Source organism: Ranitomeya variabilis, chromosome 7, assembly GCF_051348905.1.
Source record: "Ranitomeya variabilis isolate aRanVar5 chromosome 7, aRanVar5.hap1, whole genome shotgun sequence".
NCBI classification, from domain to species: Eukaryota; Metazoa; Chordata; class Amphibia; order Anura; family Dendrobatidae; genus Ranitomeya; species Ranitomeya variabilis.
The window spans coordinates 8,417,492-8,437,106 of record NC_135238.1 but is presented as its reverse complement, the minus strand read 5'-3'; positions in this window follow the sequence as shown (position 1 = coordinate 8,437,106).

The window sequence follows — 19,615 nt, the reverse complement described above, 5'->3', positions numbered from 1 at the left end:
CCGGAGCCTGCGCTGTTAGGTTAGCCCTTGGCCATGCACACATTTTGCGCTGCCCGTCTTCTGACATCATTTGGTGTCAGGCTGGCTGCGCCTGTGCGGCCGCGCTGGCCGAGAGCCCGCCTCGTACTGTCTTCTGATTTAATCCCACCGGGGGCCTGGGATCCGTGGCCATGCGCAGTGCATATCCTCACCTCTCACTCCCCTCCCTACGGCTTCTTCAGACTGTGCGGTGTCACGGCCGTGGCATGCTATTAGGGACCAGCTGACACCGCACAGTCTGAAGAAGCCGTAGGGAGGGAAGTGAGAGGTGGAGGTTCTGATATGCACTGCGCATGTCCATGGATCTCAGGCCCCCAGTGGGATTAAATCAGAAGACAGTACGAGGCGGGCTCTCGGCCAGCGCGGCCGCACAGGCGCAGCCAGCCTGACACCAAATGATGTCAGAAGACGGGCAGCGCAAAATGTGTGCATGGCCAAGGGCTAACCTAACAGCACAGGCTCCGGGACTGATTCAAACAACGCTGAGGAGGCGGCGCACGGCGCCAAGGGGGTAAGAATGACGGCTGTGCTGCGTCACATCACAAAGGACAGTTCCACCAACCGGACGGTATCACGGTAGGAGGGGACACTTTTCATAAGTGTTAGGTTCAGCATGTGCAAGGAGCACCACGAAAAGAGGCACTTTTTCCCTTTGCATCATTACTGCTGCACAAGGTGGCTCCTTCAGTAACAAACGCCTGGGGGGGGGGACAGTTTCCCTTAAATTTAACTTGTTGTGCCTGCGTGGCGGTCGCAGTACACGTTGCCGTATACACAGCAGGGGAACAGCTGGCGGTGCTGAACCCCACTAACACATTGGCGAGGTGTTTGGCTCTGTGCGGACAGCACTTCTGGACGGCAACTAGCGGTGTTGGAGCCCAGGGACAGGTGGAGGAGGAGGAGGGGGAGGAGGTAGGAGGAGGTAGGAGGGATTGCCACACACACAGCAGGGGAACAGCTGACGTTACTGAACCCCAATAACAGAGGAGGGACTGTTGGGACTGTGCGGACAGCACTTCTGGACGGCAACTAGCGGTGTTGGAGCCCAGGGACAGGTGGAGGAGGAGGAGGTGGAGGAGGTAGGAGGGATTGCCACACACACAGCAGGGGAACAGCTGACGTTACTGAACCCCAAAAACAGAGGAGGGACTGTTGGGACTGTGCGGACAGCACTTCTGGACGGCAACTAGCAGTGTTGGAGCCCAGGGACAGGTGGAGGAGGAGGAGGAGGCGGAGGAGGTAGGAGGAGGTAGGAGGGATTGCCACACACACAGCAGGGGAACAGCTGACGTTACTGAACCCCAATAACAGAGGAGGGACTGTTGGGACTGTGCGGACAGCACTTCTGGACGGCAACTAGCGGTGTTGGAGCCCAGGGACAGGTGGAGGAGGAGGAGGTGGAGGAGGTAGGAGGGATTGCCACACACACAGCAGGGGAACAGCTGACGTTACTGAACCCCAATAACAGAGGAGGGACTGTTGGGACTGTGCAGACAGCACTTCTGGACGGCAACTAGCGGTGTTGGAGCCCAGGGACAGGTGGAGGAGGAGGTGGAGGAGGTAGGAGGGATTGCCACACACACAGCAGGGGTACAGCTGACGTTACTGAACCCCAATAACAGAGGAGGGACTGTTGGGACTGTGCGGACAGCACTTCTGGACGGCAACTAGCGGTGTTGGAGCCCAGGGACAGGTGGAGGAGGAGGAGGTAGGAGGAGGTAGGAGGGATTGCCACACACACAGCAGGGGAACAGCTGACGTTACTGAACCCCAATAACAGAGGAGGGACTGTTGGGACTGTGCGGACAGCACTTCTGGACGGCAACTAGCGGTGTTGGAGCCCAGGGACAGGTGGAGGAGGAGGAGGTGGAGGAGGTAGGAGGGATTGCCACACACACAGCAGGGGAACAGCTGACGTTACTGAACCCCAATAACAGAGGAGCGACTGTTGGGACTGTGCGGACAGCACTTCTGGATGGCAACTAGCGGTGTTGGAGCCCAGGGACAGGTGGAGGAGGAGGAGGTGGAGGAGGTAGGAGGAGGTAGGAGGGATTGCCACACACACAGCAGGGGAACAGCTGACGTTACTGAACCCCAATAACAGAGGAGGGACTGTTGGGACTGTGCGGACAGCACTTCTGGACGGCAACTAGCGGTGTTGGAGCCCAGGGACAGGTGGAGGAGGAGGAGGTAGGAGGAGGTAGGAGGAGGTAGGAGGAGGTAGGAGGGATTGCCACACACACAGCAGGGGAACAGCTGACGTTACTGAACCCCAATAACAGAGGAGGGACTGTTGGGACTGTGCGGACAGCACTTCTGGACGGCAACTAGCGGTGTTGGAGCCCAGGGACAGGTGGAGAGGAGGAGGTAGGAGGAGGTAGGAGGAGGTAGGAGGGATTGCCACACACACAGCAGGGGAACAGCTGACGTTACTGAACCCCAATAACAGAGGAGGGACTGTTGGGACTGTGCGGACAGCACTTCTGGACGGCAACTAGCGGTGTTGGAGCCCAGGGACAGGTGGAGGAGGTGGAGGAGGTAGGAGGGATTGCCACACACACAGCAGGGGAACAGCTGACGTTACTGAACCCCAATAACAGAGGAGGGACTGTTGGGACTGTGCGGACAGCACTTCTGGATGGCAACTAGCGGTGTTGGAGCCCAGGGACAGGTGGAGGAGGTAGGAGGAGGTAGGAGGAGGTAGGAGGGATTGCCACACACACAGCAGGGGAACAGCTGACGTTACTGAACCCCAATAACAGAGGAGGGACTGTTGGGACTGTGCGGACAGCACTTCTGGATGGCAAATAGCGGTGTTGGAGCCCAGGGACAGGTGGAGGAGGAGGAGGTGGAGGAGGTAGGAGGGATTGCCACACACACAGCAGGGGAACAGCTGACGTTACTGAACCCCAATAACAGAGGAGCGACTGTTGGGACTGTGCGGACAGCACTTCTGGACGGCAACTAGCGGTGTTGGAGCCCAGGGACAGGTGGAGGAGGAGGAGGTAGGAGGAGGTAGGAGGAGGTAGGAGGAGGTAGGAGGGATTGCCACACACACAGCTGGGGAACAGCTGACGTTACTGAACCCCAATAACAGAGGAGCGACTGTTGACTGTGCGTACAGCACTACCAGGCAACAACTAGCGGTGTTGGAGCCCAGGGACAGCAGGAGAAGCAGAGGAACACAATGTAGGCCGAAGCCTGATTGGAGAAAGTCGAAAGGGAACCTTTAACCCCCCCCCAAGGCGTTTGTAGCTGAAAGAGCCAGCTTGTGCAGCACAAAAGATGCAAAAGGAAAAGGTGGCTCTTTTCATGATGCTCCTTGCAAACACAGAACTAAACACTTGTAAAATGTGTCCCCTGAAACCGTGAGACCGTCCCGGAGGTGGGACTTTCCTTCGTAATATGACGCAGCACAGCCGTCATTCTTACCCCCCCGGCGCTGTGCCACGGCTCCTCAGCGTTGTTTGATTCCGTCCCGGAGCCTGCGCTGTTATGTTATCCATTGGCCAGGCACACTTAGCGCTGCCCGTCTTCTGACATCATTTGGTGTCAGGCTGGCTGCGCCTGTGCGGACGCGCTGGCCGAGAGCCCGCCTCGCAGTGTCGTCTAATGTAATCCCACCGCGGGCCTGGGATCCATGGCCATGCGCAGTGCATATCCTCGCCTCTCACTCCCCTCACTACGGCTTCTTTAGACTGTGCGGTGTCACGGCCGTGGCATGCTATTAGGGACCAGCTGACACCGCACAGTCTGAAGAAGCCGTAGGGAGATGAGTGAGAGGTGGAGGTTCAGATATGCACTGCGCATGTCCATGGACCTCAGGCCCCCAGTGGGATTAAATCAGAAGACACTGCGAGGCGGGCTCTCGGCCAGCGCGGCCGCACAGGCGCAGCCATCCTGACACAAAATGATGTCAGAAGACGGGCAGCGCTAAGTGTGCCTGGCCACGGGATAACATAACAGCGCAGGCTCCGGGACGGAATAAAACAACGCTGAGGAGCCGGGGCACGGCGCCAAGGGGGTAGGAATGACGGCTGTGCTGCGTCATATTACGAAGGAAAGTCCCACCTCCGGGACGGTTTTACGGTATCAGTGGACACATTTTATAAGTGTTAAGTTCTGCGTGTGCAAGGAGCTAAACAAAAATAGCTACCTTTTCCTTGTGCAGCATTACTGCTGCACAAGGTGGCTCTTTCAGTAACAAACGCCTTGGGGGGGGGGGGGACAGATTCCCTTACATTTCAGTTGTTGTGTCAGCGTGGCGGTCGCAGGACACATTGCCGGCTACACAGCTGGGGATCAGCTGACGTTACTGAAACCCAATAACACTGGGTCGTATGTTTTGACTGTGCAGCCGGCACTTCTGAGCCTCAACTGGCGGTGTTGGAGCCCAGGAATTAAAGTTCAGGTGGTAGAAAGATGAACACAACAGGAGACCTGGATACTCTAGACAGTCACCTAATTATTTAATCAGGAAGAGGAGTGGCAAATTCCTGCGAGATCCAGGTCTTGTTCATTTTCAGGAAAGTAAGCCGGTCAACGTTATCGGAGGATAGTCGCATGCGACGGTCAGTTAGTACACCACCTGCAGCACTAAAGACACGTTCCGACAATACACTGGCCGCAGGGCAAGACAGCACCTCCAATGCATACTGGCTTAGCTCTGGCCATGTATCCAGCTTTGAGACCCAAAACTTGAAAGGTGAAGAGCCGTCTGGGAGTACAGCAAGAGGGCAAGACATGTAGTCTGTCACCATCTGACGGAACCGTTGCCTCCTGCTGACTGGAGCCGTCTGTGATGGTGTAGACTTTTGTGGCGGGCACAGAAAACTGTGCCACAGTTGGGCCATACTGGTCTTGCCTTGGGCAGAGGCACTGCTTCTGCTCCCTCTTTGTGCAGAGCCTCCACCACTGCCTGGACGCACTGAGCTGCTTTGGAATGCACTAGCAGCACTTCTCTCAGTTGGAATGGAGAAGATGATGGAATTCACCAGTGTGTCTTGGTACTCCCGCATCTTTCGCTCCCGGTTCAACGGTGTGATGAGGCTTTCTACGTTGTCCCGGTAGCGAGGATCAAGGAGGGTGAACACCCAATAATCAGACATGTTGAGAATGTGGGCGATGCGGCGGTCGTTTCTCAGGCACGGCAGCATGTAATCCACCATGTGCTGCAGACTGCCAACTGCCCAAGAAACGCTGTCCCCTGCTGGAGGCGTGATCTCTGCCCGCTCGTCATCACCCCACCCTCGCTGTACACACTGAGTACTGGACAATTGTGTAACTCCCTCCTCTGGACGGATGTCTTCCTCCTCCATTGACTCCTCCTCATCCTCCTCACAAACTGTCCCCTGCCTACGCGTTTGTGAGGAACCACGTGGCGCTGACTGTCCAGAAGATGATGGAAATGCTGAATCCTCATCCTCCACCTCTTCCACAACATCATCCCTTAGCGCTTGCAGTGATTTTTCAAGCAGGCAGATAAGGGGGACAGTCATGCTGACTAGTGCATCATCTGCACTCGCCATCCGCGTGGAATAATCAAAGGGACGCAAAACCTGGCAGACGTCATTCATAGTGGCCCACTCTGTGGTTGTGAAGTCTGTACGGCGCTGACTGCGACTTCTTTGCGCCTGAAGCAGCTGGTACTCCATTACAGCTTGCTGCTGCTCACACAACCGCTCCAACATATGTAACGTGGAATTCCACCTGGTAGGTAGGTCACATATGATGCGATGTTCCGGCAGGCGGTGTCGGCGCTGCAGAGCCGCAATGCGCGCTTTTGCCGTGCTGGAACGCCGCAAGTGAGCACACTCTAGGCGGACCTTGTGCAGCAGTGCATCAAGATCCGGATAGTCCCTCAAGAAACTCTGCACGACCAAATTGAGCACATGTGCCAGACATGGGATGTGAGTGAGGTTGCCGAGGCCCAGAGCTGCCACCAGATTTCGGCCATTATCACACACTACCATGCCTGGCTGGAGATTCGCTGGCACAAACCACACATCGCTCTCCTGCTTGATGGCATTCCAGAGCGCCTGCGCTGTGTGGCTTCGATTCCCCAAATAAATTAATTTCAAGACGGCCTGTTGACGTTTGGCCACGGCTGTGCTCATGTCGGTCGTAACAGGTAAACGTTCATCACGGGTCCATGTGGAGGTGGACTGTGACGGCTCCTGCAGCGATGATTCTGAGGAACTGGTGTAAGAGGAGGAGTCAATGCGTACAGAATGGATTCCTGCAATCCTTGGAGTGGGCAGGACACATCCTGCGCCACTCGCACGGTCTGTACCCGGCTCAACGACATTAACCCAATGGGCAGTGAGGGAAAGGTATCGCCCCTGTCCATGTTGACTGGTCCACGCATCGGTGGTGAGGTGGACCTTGCTACTGACGGCGTTCAGTAGCGCGTGTTTTATGTGTCCCTCCACATGCTTGTGCAGGGCAGGGACGGCTTGCCTGCTGAAGTAAAAGCGGCTGGGCACATTGTACTGTGGGACTGCCAATGACATCAAGTCACGGAAGCTGTCAGTCTCCACCAGCCTGAATGACAGCATTTCCAGTGACAGAAGTTTGGCAATGCCTGCAGTCAGAGCCTGTGCTCGTGGGTGGTTTGACGAGAAAGGCCGCCTTTTCTCCCATGCCTGTACTACCGATGGCTGTAGACTGGGCTGGGAGTGTGTGACTGGGAAAGTGGTGCTGCGGGTGGAATTACAGCGGGTCTCTGGACAACAGGGCCAGAGGTTCTTCCACAGCGATCCTGGGAGGAAGCCGAACCAGCTGCGTGTGAGCTGGAGGAAGAGGCAACACGAGCTGAAGAGGTGGTAGCTGCCGCTGTTGGTTGACCTAGCTCTTCAGTGTGTTTTTCTAACTCCGCCGGGTGCCTGGTGCGCACATGTTTCCACATGTTGGAGGTATTGAGGTTGCTGACATTTTTACCTCTTTTGACTTTGTGATGACACACCTTGCATTTGACATAGCAAATGTCATCTGCAACTGTGTCAAAAAAGGACCAGGCACTGCAAGTCTTGGGAGCGCCCTTTTTGGCTTTTGGAAGAGACATGCTCCTAACGGGTGCCAAAGCGGAGGCTGCAGGATCCGCAGTCTTCCCCCTCCCTCTCCCTCTTTGGGCCGTACGGAGAATCTCTTCCTCAGAGCTGCTCCCACCACCTTCCTGTCCCTCACGCCAAGATGGGTCAAGGACCTCATCATCTACACTACCCTCTGCCCCCAACTGCTCCTCCTGGGTAGTCTCAGCAGCAGAGCACGCACCAGTAAGTGGCACCTGAGTGTCATCATCAGCTGATGCGGCCTGCGATGTGGTGAACGGAGCCACTGGCCCACCCGCCTCTTCAGAGGAAGAGAGAAAAAGCTGTTGGGCATCACTGCACCCTGCCTCTTCTTCCATTTCTCCAATGCTGCTTGGCTGGCCCCCTGTTTCCAAGCCAAGAGATTCAGAGAACAGAAGTAGAGATGGCTCCTGTCCTGGGCTCTCTGTCTGCCTGGGCAATTTGGCAGGTGGTGAAGAGACAGATGGCTGCTCTCCAGTGCTCTGTGTCTGAGAGGATGTGGCACTAATTGAAGTTGATGCATTAGCTGCCATCCATCCGACAACGGCTTCAATTTGTTCTTCACGCAGCAGCGGTGTACGGCGCTCTGCGACAAAGCTGTGCATGAATGACTGTTCCCTGGTGAAAGTGGGTGCTGATGAGTCACCGGTGCCCACAGCAGGCACAGAATCCCCACGTCCCCTCCCTGCTCCGCGCCCACGCCCACGCCCACGTGCCTTACTCACTGCCTTCTTCATCTTGGTTGACTGATAAAGATAAGCAGAAAAGTACTAATGGATTTGTGTGCTTATTCCTGAACAACTCCTCCTAACAGGTATAAGAAACACTAATTTTCTAAAGTGTGGACTAGACTTTAATATGAGCTAATGTGGCCTACACAAATGTAAAGTGGTGTCACTGGTGTGTTTGGTGAACTTTATTATTTATTTATTTTTTGGGGGCTGAACTGACAACAGATAGAGCTGCAGTCACACGGAGACCGTGCAGACAGACGTAAATGGCGCTGCAAGGCCCAAAAACCCTCCTCTACGTTATCCTATGTAGTGTTTTTCCACAAGTTAGCTGGAGACGGGTGGAAAGACACTAATAGGAATTTTTTGAAAAAATGTGCAGCAGCCTGCACTACTTAAAACAAAATGAAAATTGATTTTGCGGTATGATGCAGTGAACAACCCTGAGCTGGAGACAACCAGGCTATGGCTGCTCACAGACTACAGGGCGAGCTGCAGTCACACGGAGACCGTGCAGACAGCCGTAAACGGCGCTGCAAGGCCCAAAAACCCTCCTCTACGTTATCCTATGTAGTGTTTTTCCACAAATTAGCTGGAGACGGGTGGAAAGACACTAATAGGATTTTTTTGAAAAAATAAGCAGCAGACTACACTACTTGGAAAAAAAAAAAAAGAACAGTATGAGGCAATGAACCACCCTCCCTGAACTGAATACAACCAGCTATGGATGGCCTATTGGCTGCACTCAGACTAGAGAGTGGGCTGCACTCACACACACACACACACACACACACACAGACCTTGCAGATCGCTGTGAAAACAGCGCTACAAGGCAAAAGCAAGGTGAATAGTAGGTGAACACAGCGGTTGCTAAATTAGCCTTTGGAAAGCACAAAGAAGCAAATCGCTATCTCTAAACTGTCCCTCAGTCAGCAAACAGCGTCCTGTCACTAACTGAATTCACAGCAGAGTGATCGCAAAATGGCGCCAGCGACTTTTAAACTGCATCATGACATCATTTCAGCAGCCAATCACAGCCATGCCAGTAGTTTCATGCCCTCCATGCTGAACAGGATGTGCCCACACTTGGAATCATTCTCATTGGATGAATTTGTGCAGTTTGAATCTGTGAACTTCCGATTCCGGTATCCGATACGCGGCAAGTATGGGAATCCCGGTATCGGAATTCCGATACCGCAAGTATCGGCCGATACCCGATACTTGCGGTATCGGAATGCTCAACACTACTCATGACAGTAATGTAGCTACCAGAGGGGCAGAGCGCGCGGTCGCCCCGGGCCCACCGCTCACAGGGGCCTACCTGGAGCTACACTACCCTTAATTATATCAGTGTGCACCCACCAATATAGTTAAGCTCCGAGGTAGTGCAGGGAGACAGAATTTCCCTGCACTACTTCGGGCAGTGGCCGGAGAGAGGCAGTGGAGCTGTGACTCCCCCCCCGTGCCGACACTGTACCTGTATCCAGTATACAGAAGACACGCCCACATTGCAAGCTCAGTCACTGAGCCTGCCTGCTGCAGAGAAGTTAGGACTATGGTGCTGGTTCTTCCATCCAGAGAGGAGCAGGAGCAGGATAGTAACAGGACACAGTGCTGTAAGTAACAGCTCACATTTCTGCCTGTACGGGCCGGCCCAGAGGTGTCTGCACTGTGCTGGGAGGAGGTGGCAGGATGCTGCTGAGTCGCCCGCCTGGGCAGTGGGGTTACTTGGTACTGCGTCCGGTAAAGGGGATGTCACGGTGGCTGCGACCCGGTCCGTGGCCCTGGGCACTCAATTAAAGGGGACTGGTCTTTTCGGGGAATTTTGGTAATAAAGTCTATATTTGTGACGCCACCTGTGGTTCTCAGTCAGAGGGGACAGATGCTGCTTTAAGGGGTGCTCTGAGGTGTTGTTCCAGCAAGATGGTGATGCTTCCCACAGGTGAAGTGGGGTCCCCAGGGCTCCCAAGGTGTAAGGCAAGGATCGTGGGTTGCCGGTAAATAATGGAGGATACAGAGTGACAGTCTTTACCTGGTTTACTGATGGTAGTAGTAAGCCTCAGTCCAGGGTACCAGGTACAGGTGTAGCTGCGGTCCGGCCGGCTTGAAGGCAATAGGCGAATCCCTCTCCCTGGTGAGGTCCGTAAGCCTTCCCTACTTGCGCTGATGTGCGAGGTCCCTGCTGTCTGAAGCTTGCTGGCAAGATACCCTGTTATGATCCGGTGACCCTGGAGCCGCATGAGACAATCTCTGGAGTAAGTGGTACCTGTACTGACCGCAACCCTAAACTGACACCGCAACTAGAAGTAGCCGTGGGGTGTACCTAACACGGCCTAGACACCTCGACACAGCCGAAGGACTAAATACCCCTAAAGTTGGAAATGGGAATTCTATCTAGCCTCAGAGCAGAACCCCAAAGGATAGACAGCCCCCCACAAATATTGACTGTGAGTTTAAGAGGAAAGACGTACGCAGGCAGAAAAACAGGATTTAGCAAAAGAGGCACTTCTAGCTAAATAGAAAAGGATAGGACAGAATTCTAAGCGGTCAGTATTAAAACCCTAAAAATATCCACAGCAGATAATACTAATATTCTACATCTAACTAAAGACATAGAATGTATATCTGCATCTCCAGAGAATCCAGCATGACAGAAAAATCCAAACAAAGTCTAAGGTGGACAAAAACACAATAAATTGCACTGAGCAGTAAAGCACACCGCATGTATGCTACAGAGACAGCTAACCAGACACTTAGCTGAATTGACAGCAGGGCATGAGGAGCCAGACAGAGATGCAATCCCTGCAAGAACAATTGACAACTGGCAGGGACTCCTGGATCCTACACACCTAAATACCTAATAGAGCTGCAATCAGTAGAAACACCTGCCCTGGATTACAACCCAGAGACAACTGCACTACCACTAACAACCACCGGAAGGAGCCCAAGAGCAGAATTCACAACAGTACCCCCCCCTTGAAGAGGGGTCACCGAACCCTCACCAGAGCCCCCAGGCCGATCAGGATGAGCCAGATGAAAGGCATGACCAAATCAACAGCATGGACATCAGAGGCAAAAACCCAAGAATTATCCTCCTGGCCATAACCCTTCCATTTGACAAGGTACTGAAGCTTCCACCTCGAAAAACGAGAATCCAAAATCTTCTCAACCACATACTCCAACTCCCCATCAACCAACACAGGGGCAGGAGGATCAACAGAGGGAACAACGGGCACCACATATTTCCGCAATAAAGGTCTATGGAAAACATTATGGATGACAAAAGAGGCCGGAAGAGCCAAACGAAAAGACACCGGATTGATAATCTCAGAAATCCTATAAGGACCAATAAACTGAGGCTTAAACTTAGGGGAAGAAACCTTCATAGGAACATGACGGGAAGACAACCAGACCAAATCCCCAACCCGAAGCCGGGAACCAACACACCGATGATGGTTAGCAAAACGCTGAGCCTCCTCCTGAGACAACACCAAATTGTCCACCACATGAGCCCAAATTTGCTGCAACCTGTCAACCACAGAATCCACACCAGGACAATCAGAAGGCTCAACCTGCCCTGAAGAAAAACGAGGATGAAAACCAAAATTACAAAAGAAGGGCGAAACCAAGGTAGCAGAACTAGCCCGATTATTAAGGGCAAACTCGGCCAATGGCAAGAAAGCCACCCAATCATAATGATCAGCAGACACAAAGCATCTCAAATAAGTTTCCAAAGTCTGATTAGTTTGCTCGGTTTGGCCATTTGTCTGAGGATGAAATGCGGAAGAAAAAGACAAATCAATGCCCAGCCTAGCACAAAAGGCCCGCCAAAACCTAGAAACAAACTGGGAACCTCTGTTGGACACAATATTCTCCGGAATACCATGCAAACGAACCACACGCTGAAAAAACAATGGAACCAAATCGGAAGAGGAAGGCAATTTAGGCAAAGGCACCAAATGAACCATCTTAGAAAACCGGTCACAAACGACCCAGATAACCGACGTCCTCTGGGAAACCGGAAGGTCTGAAAAAAAATCCATAGAAATATGCGTCCAAGGCCTCTCAGGGACCGGCAAAGGCAAAAGCAACCCACTAGCGTGGGAACAGCAAGGCTTAGCCCGCGCACAAGTCCCACAGGACTGCACAAAAGAACGCACATCCCGTGACAAAGAAGGCCACCAAAAGGACCTACCAACCAAATCTCTGGTACCAAAAATACCAGGATGGCCAGCCAACACAGAACAATGAACCTCAGAAATCACTCTACTAGTCCATCTATCAGGAACAAACAGTTTCCCCACTGGACAGCGGTCAGGTTTGTCAGCCTCAAAAAATGATACCGCGCTTAGGTGTTTAAAATATACTGCCTATAATGAGCAGGATACAACACATGAGTGTGTAATGATAAAATCCAGTGATGGTGGGCCCAATAATACCCACCAAAATACCTGTAGGTGATTACAAGGATGCACTGAACAGCAGGACACCTGTCAGCCGCCCTGTATACTGCGGATATCAGTGCACAAAGGTCCCCTCAAAATATAAGTGTTGGTTCAAAGAACCCTTACCGTATGCTGTGACTGGTTGCACGCTGAGCTCTTCCTAGTATATATCCAAGGGGGCGTGCAGACTACAGTAAGTGGTTGTGACTGGCACGTGCGAGGAGTAATCCTGCGGGTGACGGGCGACAGGTGGGCACACAAGTAGTGATCCTGCGTGACCTGCGTGGGGTGTAGCTGGTAAGGGCAGAGCCAGAGACCGCCCCGGCCGAAGGCGTCCCTGGTTGCACTTAGAAACAAAGATGGCCGGCTCTGCTGGGCAGCGTGTGACGTCACAGGCCTATGGAGCCCTGCTGGGACCAAAAAGGTTTGTCAGCCTGAAATTCCTGAAGAACCTGTCGTAAATCAGGGGAGATGGCAGAAAGGACCACCCCTTCCTTCAGAATGCCGACCGGTTCAAGGACCTCAGGAGAATCAGGCAAAAAGCTCCTAGAGAGGGCATCAGCCTTAATATTCTTAGAACCCGGAAGATACGAGACCACAAAATCAAAATGGGAGAAAAACAGGGACCATCGAGCCTGTCTAGGATTCAGCCGTTTGGCACACTCGAGGTAAATCAGACTTTTATGATCAGTCAAGACCACAATACGGTGCCTGGCTCCCTCAAGCCAATGTCGCCATTCCTCGAACGCCCACTTCATAGCCAACAACTCCCGATTGCCGACATCATAATTGCGTTCAGCAGGCGAAAACTTTCGGGAAAAGAAGGCACATGGTTTAATCAAAGAACCATCAGAATTCCTCTGAGACAAAACGGCCCCTGCCCCAATCTCAGAAGCGTCAACGTCAACCTGAAATGGAAGAGAAACATCCGGCTGACGCAACACCGGGGCAGAAGTAAATCTGCGTTTAAGCTCCTGAAAGGCAGAGACAGCCGCAGAGGACCAATTCGTCACATCAGCGCCTTTCTTCGTCAAATCGGTCAGGGGTTTAACCACACTGGAGAAGTTAGCAATGAAACGGCGATAAAAATTAGCAAAGCCCAAAAATTTCTGAAGGCTCTTCACGGATATGGGCTGAATCCAATCATGAATGGCCTGAACCTTAACCGGATCCATCTCTATAGATGAGGGAGAAAAAATGAAGCCCAAAAAAGAAACCTTCTGCACTCCAAAGAGGCACTTAGACCCCTTCACAAATAAAGCATTATCACGAAGGATCTGAAATACCATCCTGACCTGCTTCACATGAGACTCCCAATCATCGGAAAAAATCAAAATGTCATCCAAATATACAATCATGAATTTATCAAGATAATTCCGGAAGATATCATGCATGAAGGACTGAAAAACAGATGGAGCATTAGAGAGCCCGAATGGCATCACAAGGTATTCAAAATGGCCTTCGGGCATATTAAACGCAGTTTTCCATTCGTCACCCTGCCTAATACGAACAAGATTATATGCCCCTCGAAGGTCAATCTTAGTAAACCAACTAGCCCCCTTAATCCTGGCAAACAATTCGGAAAGTAAAGGCAAAGGGTATTGAAATTTGACCGTGATCTTATTCAAGAGGCGATAATCAATACAGGGTCTCAAGGAGCCATCCTTCTTGGCAACAAAAAAAAATCCCGCTCCCAATGGAGAAGAAGATGGCCGAATATGCCCTTTCTCCAAAGACTCCTCAACATAACTCCACATGGCGGTATGTTCAGGCACAGATAGCTTGAAAAGTCGGCCCTTAGGAAACTTACAGCCTGGAATCAAGTCAATAGCACAGTCACAGTCCCTATGCGGTGGAAGGGAACTGGACTTGGGCTCATCGAATATATCCTGAAAATCAGAAGAAGGGGAAGAGGAGATTGACATCAAAGGAACGTCAGTATGAACCCCCTGACAACCCCAACTAGTCACAGACATAGATTTCCAATCCAACACCGGATTATGTACCTGCAACCATGGAAAACCCAGCACAATAGCATCATGCAAATTATGCAACACCAGAAAACGACAATCTTCCTGATGGCCTGGCGCCATGCACATGGTCACCTGTGTCCAAAACTGGGGTTTATTTTTAGCCAAAGGTGTAGCATCAATGCCCCTTAACCCCTTAATCCCATATGACGTACTATCCCGTCAAGGTGACCTGGGACTTAATTCTCAGTGACGGGATAGTACGTCATACGCGATCAGCCGCGCTCACGGGGGGAGCGCGACCGATCACGGCCGGGTGTCAGCTGCCTATCGCAGCTGACATCCGGCACTATGTGCCAGGAGCGGTCACGGACCGCCCCCGGCACATTAACCCCCGGCACACCGCGATCAAACATGATCGCGGTGTACCGGCGGTACAGGGAAGCATCGCGCAGGGAGGGGCTCCCTGCGTGCTTCCCTGAGACGATCGGTACAAGGGAATGTACTCACCTTGTACCGAGCGTCTCCTCCCTGCAGGCCCCGGATCCAAAATGGCCGCGGGGCTGCATCCGGGTCCTGCAGGGAGTACTTCCGGGTCGGAGCAGGCTGCAGAGCAGCATGAAAGTATGATCGCCGATCTGATAGAGTGCTATGCAAACTATCAGATCGGCGATCTGTGATGTCCCCCCCTGGGACAAAGTAAAAAAGTAAAAAAAAAAAAATTTCACATGTGTAAAAAAAAAATAAAAAATTCCTAAATAAAGAAGAAAAAAAATAATAATATTCCCATAAATACATTTCTTTAACTAAAAAAAAACCAAAAACAATAAAAGTACACATGTTTAGTATCGCCGCGTCCGTAATGGCCCAACCTATAAAACTGTCCCACTATTTAACCCCTTCAGTGAACACCGTAAGAAAAAAAAAAACGAGCCAAAAAACAACGCTTTATTATCATACCGCCGAACAAAAAGTGGAATAACACGCGATCAAAAAGACGGATATAAATAACCATGGTACCGCTGAAAACGTCATCTTGTCCCGCAAAAAACGAGCCACCATACAGCATCATCAGCAGAAAAAATAAAAAAGTTATAGTCCTCAGAATAAAGCGATGCCAAAATAATTATTTTTTCTATAAAATAGCTTTTATCGTAAAAAAGCGCCAAAACATAAAAAAAGATATAAATGAGATATAGCTGTAATCGTACTGACCCAACGAATAAAACTGCTTTATCAATTTTACCAAACGTAGAACGGTATAAACGCCTCCCCCAAAAGAAATTCATGAATAGCTGGTTTTTGGTCATTCTGCCTCACTAAAATCGGAATAAAAAGTGATCAAAAACTGTCACATGTCCTAAAATGTTACCAATAAAAACGTCAACTCGTCCCGCAAAAAACAAGACCTCACATGACTCTGTGGACCAAAATACGGAAAAATTATAGGTCTCAAAATGAGGAGACGCAAAAACTTTTTTGCTATAAAAAGCATCTTTTAGTGTGTGACAGCTGCCAATCATAAAAATACGATATAAAAAACGCTATAAAAGTAAATCAAACCCCCCTTCATCACCCCCTTAGTTAGGGAAAAATAATAACATTAAAAAAAATGTATTTATTTCCATTTTCCCATTAGGGCTAGGGCTAGGGTTAGGGTTAGGGCTAGGGTTAGGGTTAGGGCTAGGGTTAGGGCTAGGGTTAGGGCTAGGGTTATGGCTAGGGTTAGGGTTGGGGCTAGGGTTGGAGCTAAAGTTAGGGTTGGGGCTAAAGTTAGGGATAGGGTTGGGGCTAAAGTTAGGGTTAGGGTTGGGGCTAAAGTTAGGGTTAGGGTTGGGGCTAAAGTTAGGATTAGGGTTTGGATTACATTTACGGTTGGGATTAGGGTTGGGATTAGAATTAGGGGTATGTCATGGTTAGGGGTGTGGTTAGGGTTACCTGAAAAAACCAAAGACTAATATAGATGGAATCCTAGACTACAAAACCAAAACCAAGACACAAGGATTCCTAAAATATAACTTTTAATATATAAAGTTAAAATGACAAAGTTCTATAATTGAGGACAACACAATGAAATAAATAACCAGCAGGGGAACTAACTGACCCCTAACAAATACCCTACTCTTGTCCACTACCTACTTGCGGGGGTAGGCACCCTAAATTTCTGCGGTTGGCGCCCCCGCTCCACGAAGACTGGCCCTATTGGCCCTACAAATACCCTATAGTCCCTAGAAGGTAGTGTCACAAATACACATCGACCCAAAAAAAACAAAAATAACATAAAAAATAATAATAAACAAAATAATTTGTATAAATAATAAGAGGAAAATAGGAAAACAAACCCAGCAAAAAACTAAAAAAGTTATTATAGCCAAAGGCTGTAGACCCTTAATAGGGTATTCATCTACAGTATATAGTTTTTATGAAGTGTACGGAAATATTATTATCCCATTCATACAGAACAATTCATATAATATATAGTATTTATGAAGTATACAAAAGGAAGATACCGTTATCCTATTTATACAGAATGATTCAATCAAAAAGGGGCCACTCAGATCATAATAATGCCATAATAAACATATTATAAAAAATTAGCAAAATAGTTTGTATAGAGATAAGAAAAAATTAGAAAAAACAAACCAAACACAAAAACACAAAAATAGTTATATAACCAACAGACTGAGGGCCCTTAGTAAGATTTTCGTATCCAATTATATAATTTTTAGAGAGTATAAAGAAGAAAGGTATTATTCTCCCATTATCACAGAGCCGTTCGATCAAACAGAACCCCTCCAGATAATGTATATCATACTTGCTAATTTCAGTAGTCTACTAATTTTTATCCAAGAAATAACGTATTATAAAAAATTAGCAAAAAACTGTATGAAAAACATAATGAAAAAAATAAAAAAACAAAACAAAAAAACTGAAAAATAGTCCTGTAGACACAGCCTGAATACCCCTAATAGAGTGCTCAAACAGTAATATCTTCTTTTTTGGGGGCAAATGGAGAGGGAAAATTAATGTCCAATTTATGCACAAAACTCAATTATGGGGAACCACTCAAATGACAATAATGTCAATATAAAAAACTCACACAATGGTAAAGTCAGCCAAAACTAGATACAAAAGGTCCTCATAGATTGGCTAATTCTCATTTAGAATAGAGTCATTATATAGGGTGGAAACCCCGGAGTGTAATAAAGAACAAATTCCTATCCCGAGGAGATGTATAAGTAATAGTCATTTAGGTGGCCTTCTCATATGTAGTTCAAGCAGTTATTCAGCCACATGAAGCGCTTATACACGGAGAGGAAAAAATGAAGACGTGGTCCATCGGATCCATAGAAGTCCTTCAATACCGCTGTGGATATCAGTCCAATAATCATTTGGATGTCCACCTCCTATACAATCAGAGTAGTCATTGATTAATAGCAAACGCTGTGGATATCCATTCAATAGTAGTTTAAATAGCCATATCGCATGGCAGCCATATTTCATACAGCTACAGTAGTCATTCCGCCATAACAGGCGCTCTTACTCATCTGATTAATCGAAGTCCTTCAGCGGCATAGCAGATCAATTCAGCCTCCGACAAGCCTCTCCATAGGATAGTTATTCGGCCGTATCAAGCGTCTTACTCACTGGTACATAAGAATCCTACAACCGCACTGCAGATTCGGTCCGGCCACCGACAGACATCTCCACACAGGATAGCTTCCCTTACAATACCCAACGCGTTTCCATTAGAGTCACAAATACGTTCAGAAGTTCGGCTACTGGGAGAATTTTTCGGACAAGACAGTTTGCGAACTGTAGAACAAAGGGGGTGGTGTATCTCTGTACCTGTGGGTGTCCCAAAGATTACGTGGGGAAAACTAAACGCGAATTTCGCGTCCGTATTGGAGAACATTTGGGTGATATTAGGCACAGAAGAGAAACCCCCCTGGCTCGACATGTGAATACAGTGCATGGGGGTGACCCTGGGTCTTTGTCTTTTATGGCTATGGAGGTCATCTCTCCTTCTGTCAGATTGGGGGATTGGGATCAAAGAATTGTTCAAAGGGAGACAAGGTGGATCTATCTGATGGGGTCGGTGATCCCCTCTGGCCTCAATGAACAGCTGTCCTTCGTTAGTTTCATTTGACACATTTTAAGTTATGTATTGTTAACTGCCAGGGTTAATTGTGGCCCTCTTTTCTATTGTTATTCATAGGAGGCTATTTATATGAAGTGCTAGTGAGCGGTGTGTTATCATCTGTGCACCATTTGTACGGTCATTACCCCCTGATGAACCCCCGGTTTTCCCACGGGGGGGAAACGCGTTGGGTATTGTAAGGGAAGCTATCCTGTGTGGAGATGTCTGTCGGTGGCCGGACCGAATCTGCAGTGCGGTTGTAGGATTCTTATGTACCAGTGAGTAAGACGCTTGATACGGCCGAATAACTATCCTATGGAGAGGCTTGTCGGAGGCTGAATTGATCTGCTATGCCGCTGAAGGACTTCGATTAATCAGATGAGTAAGAGCGCCTGTTATGGCGGAATGACTACTGTAGCTGTATGAAATATGGCTGCCATGGGATATGGCTATTTAAACTACTATTGAATGGATATCCACAGCGTTTGCTATTAATCAATGACTACTCTGATTGTATAGGAGGTGGACATCCAAATGATTATTGGACTGATATCCACAGCGGTATTGAAGGACTTCTATGGATCCGATGGACCACGTCTTCATTTTTTCCTCTCCGTGTATAAGCGCTTCATGTGGCTGAATAACTGCTTGAACTACATATGAGAAGGCCACCTAAATGACTATTACTTATACATCTCCTCGGGATAGGAATTTGTTCTTTATTACACTCCGGGGTTTCCACCCTATATAATGACTCTATTCTAAATGAGAATTAGCCAATCTATGAGGACCTTTTGTATCTAGTTTTGGCTGACTTTACCATTGTGTGAGTTTTTTATATTGACATTATTGTCATTTGAGTGGTTCCCCATAATTGAGTTTTGTGCATAAATTGGACATTAATTTTCCCTCTCCATTTGCCCCCAAAAAAGAAGATATTACTGTTTGAGCACTCTATTAGGGGTATTCAGGCTGTGTCTACAGGACTATTTTTCAGTTTTTTTTTTTATTTTTTTCATTATGTTTTTCATACAGTTTTTTGCTAATTTTTTATAATACGTTATTTCTTGGATAAAAATTAGTAGACTACTGAAATTAGCAAGTATGATATACATTATCTGGAGGGGTTCTGTTTGATCGAACGGCTCTGTGATAATGGGAGAATAATACCTTTCTTCTTTATACTCTCTAAAAATTATATAATTGGATACGAAAATCT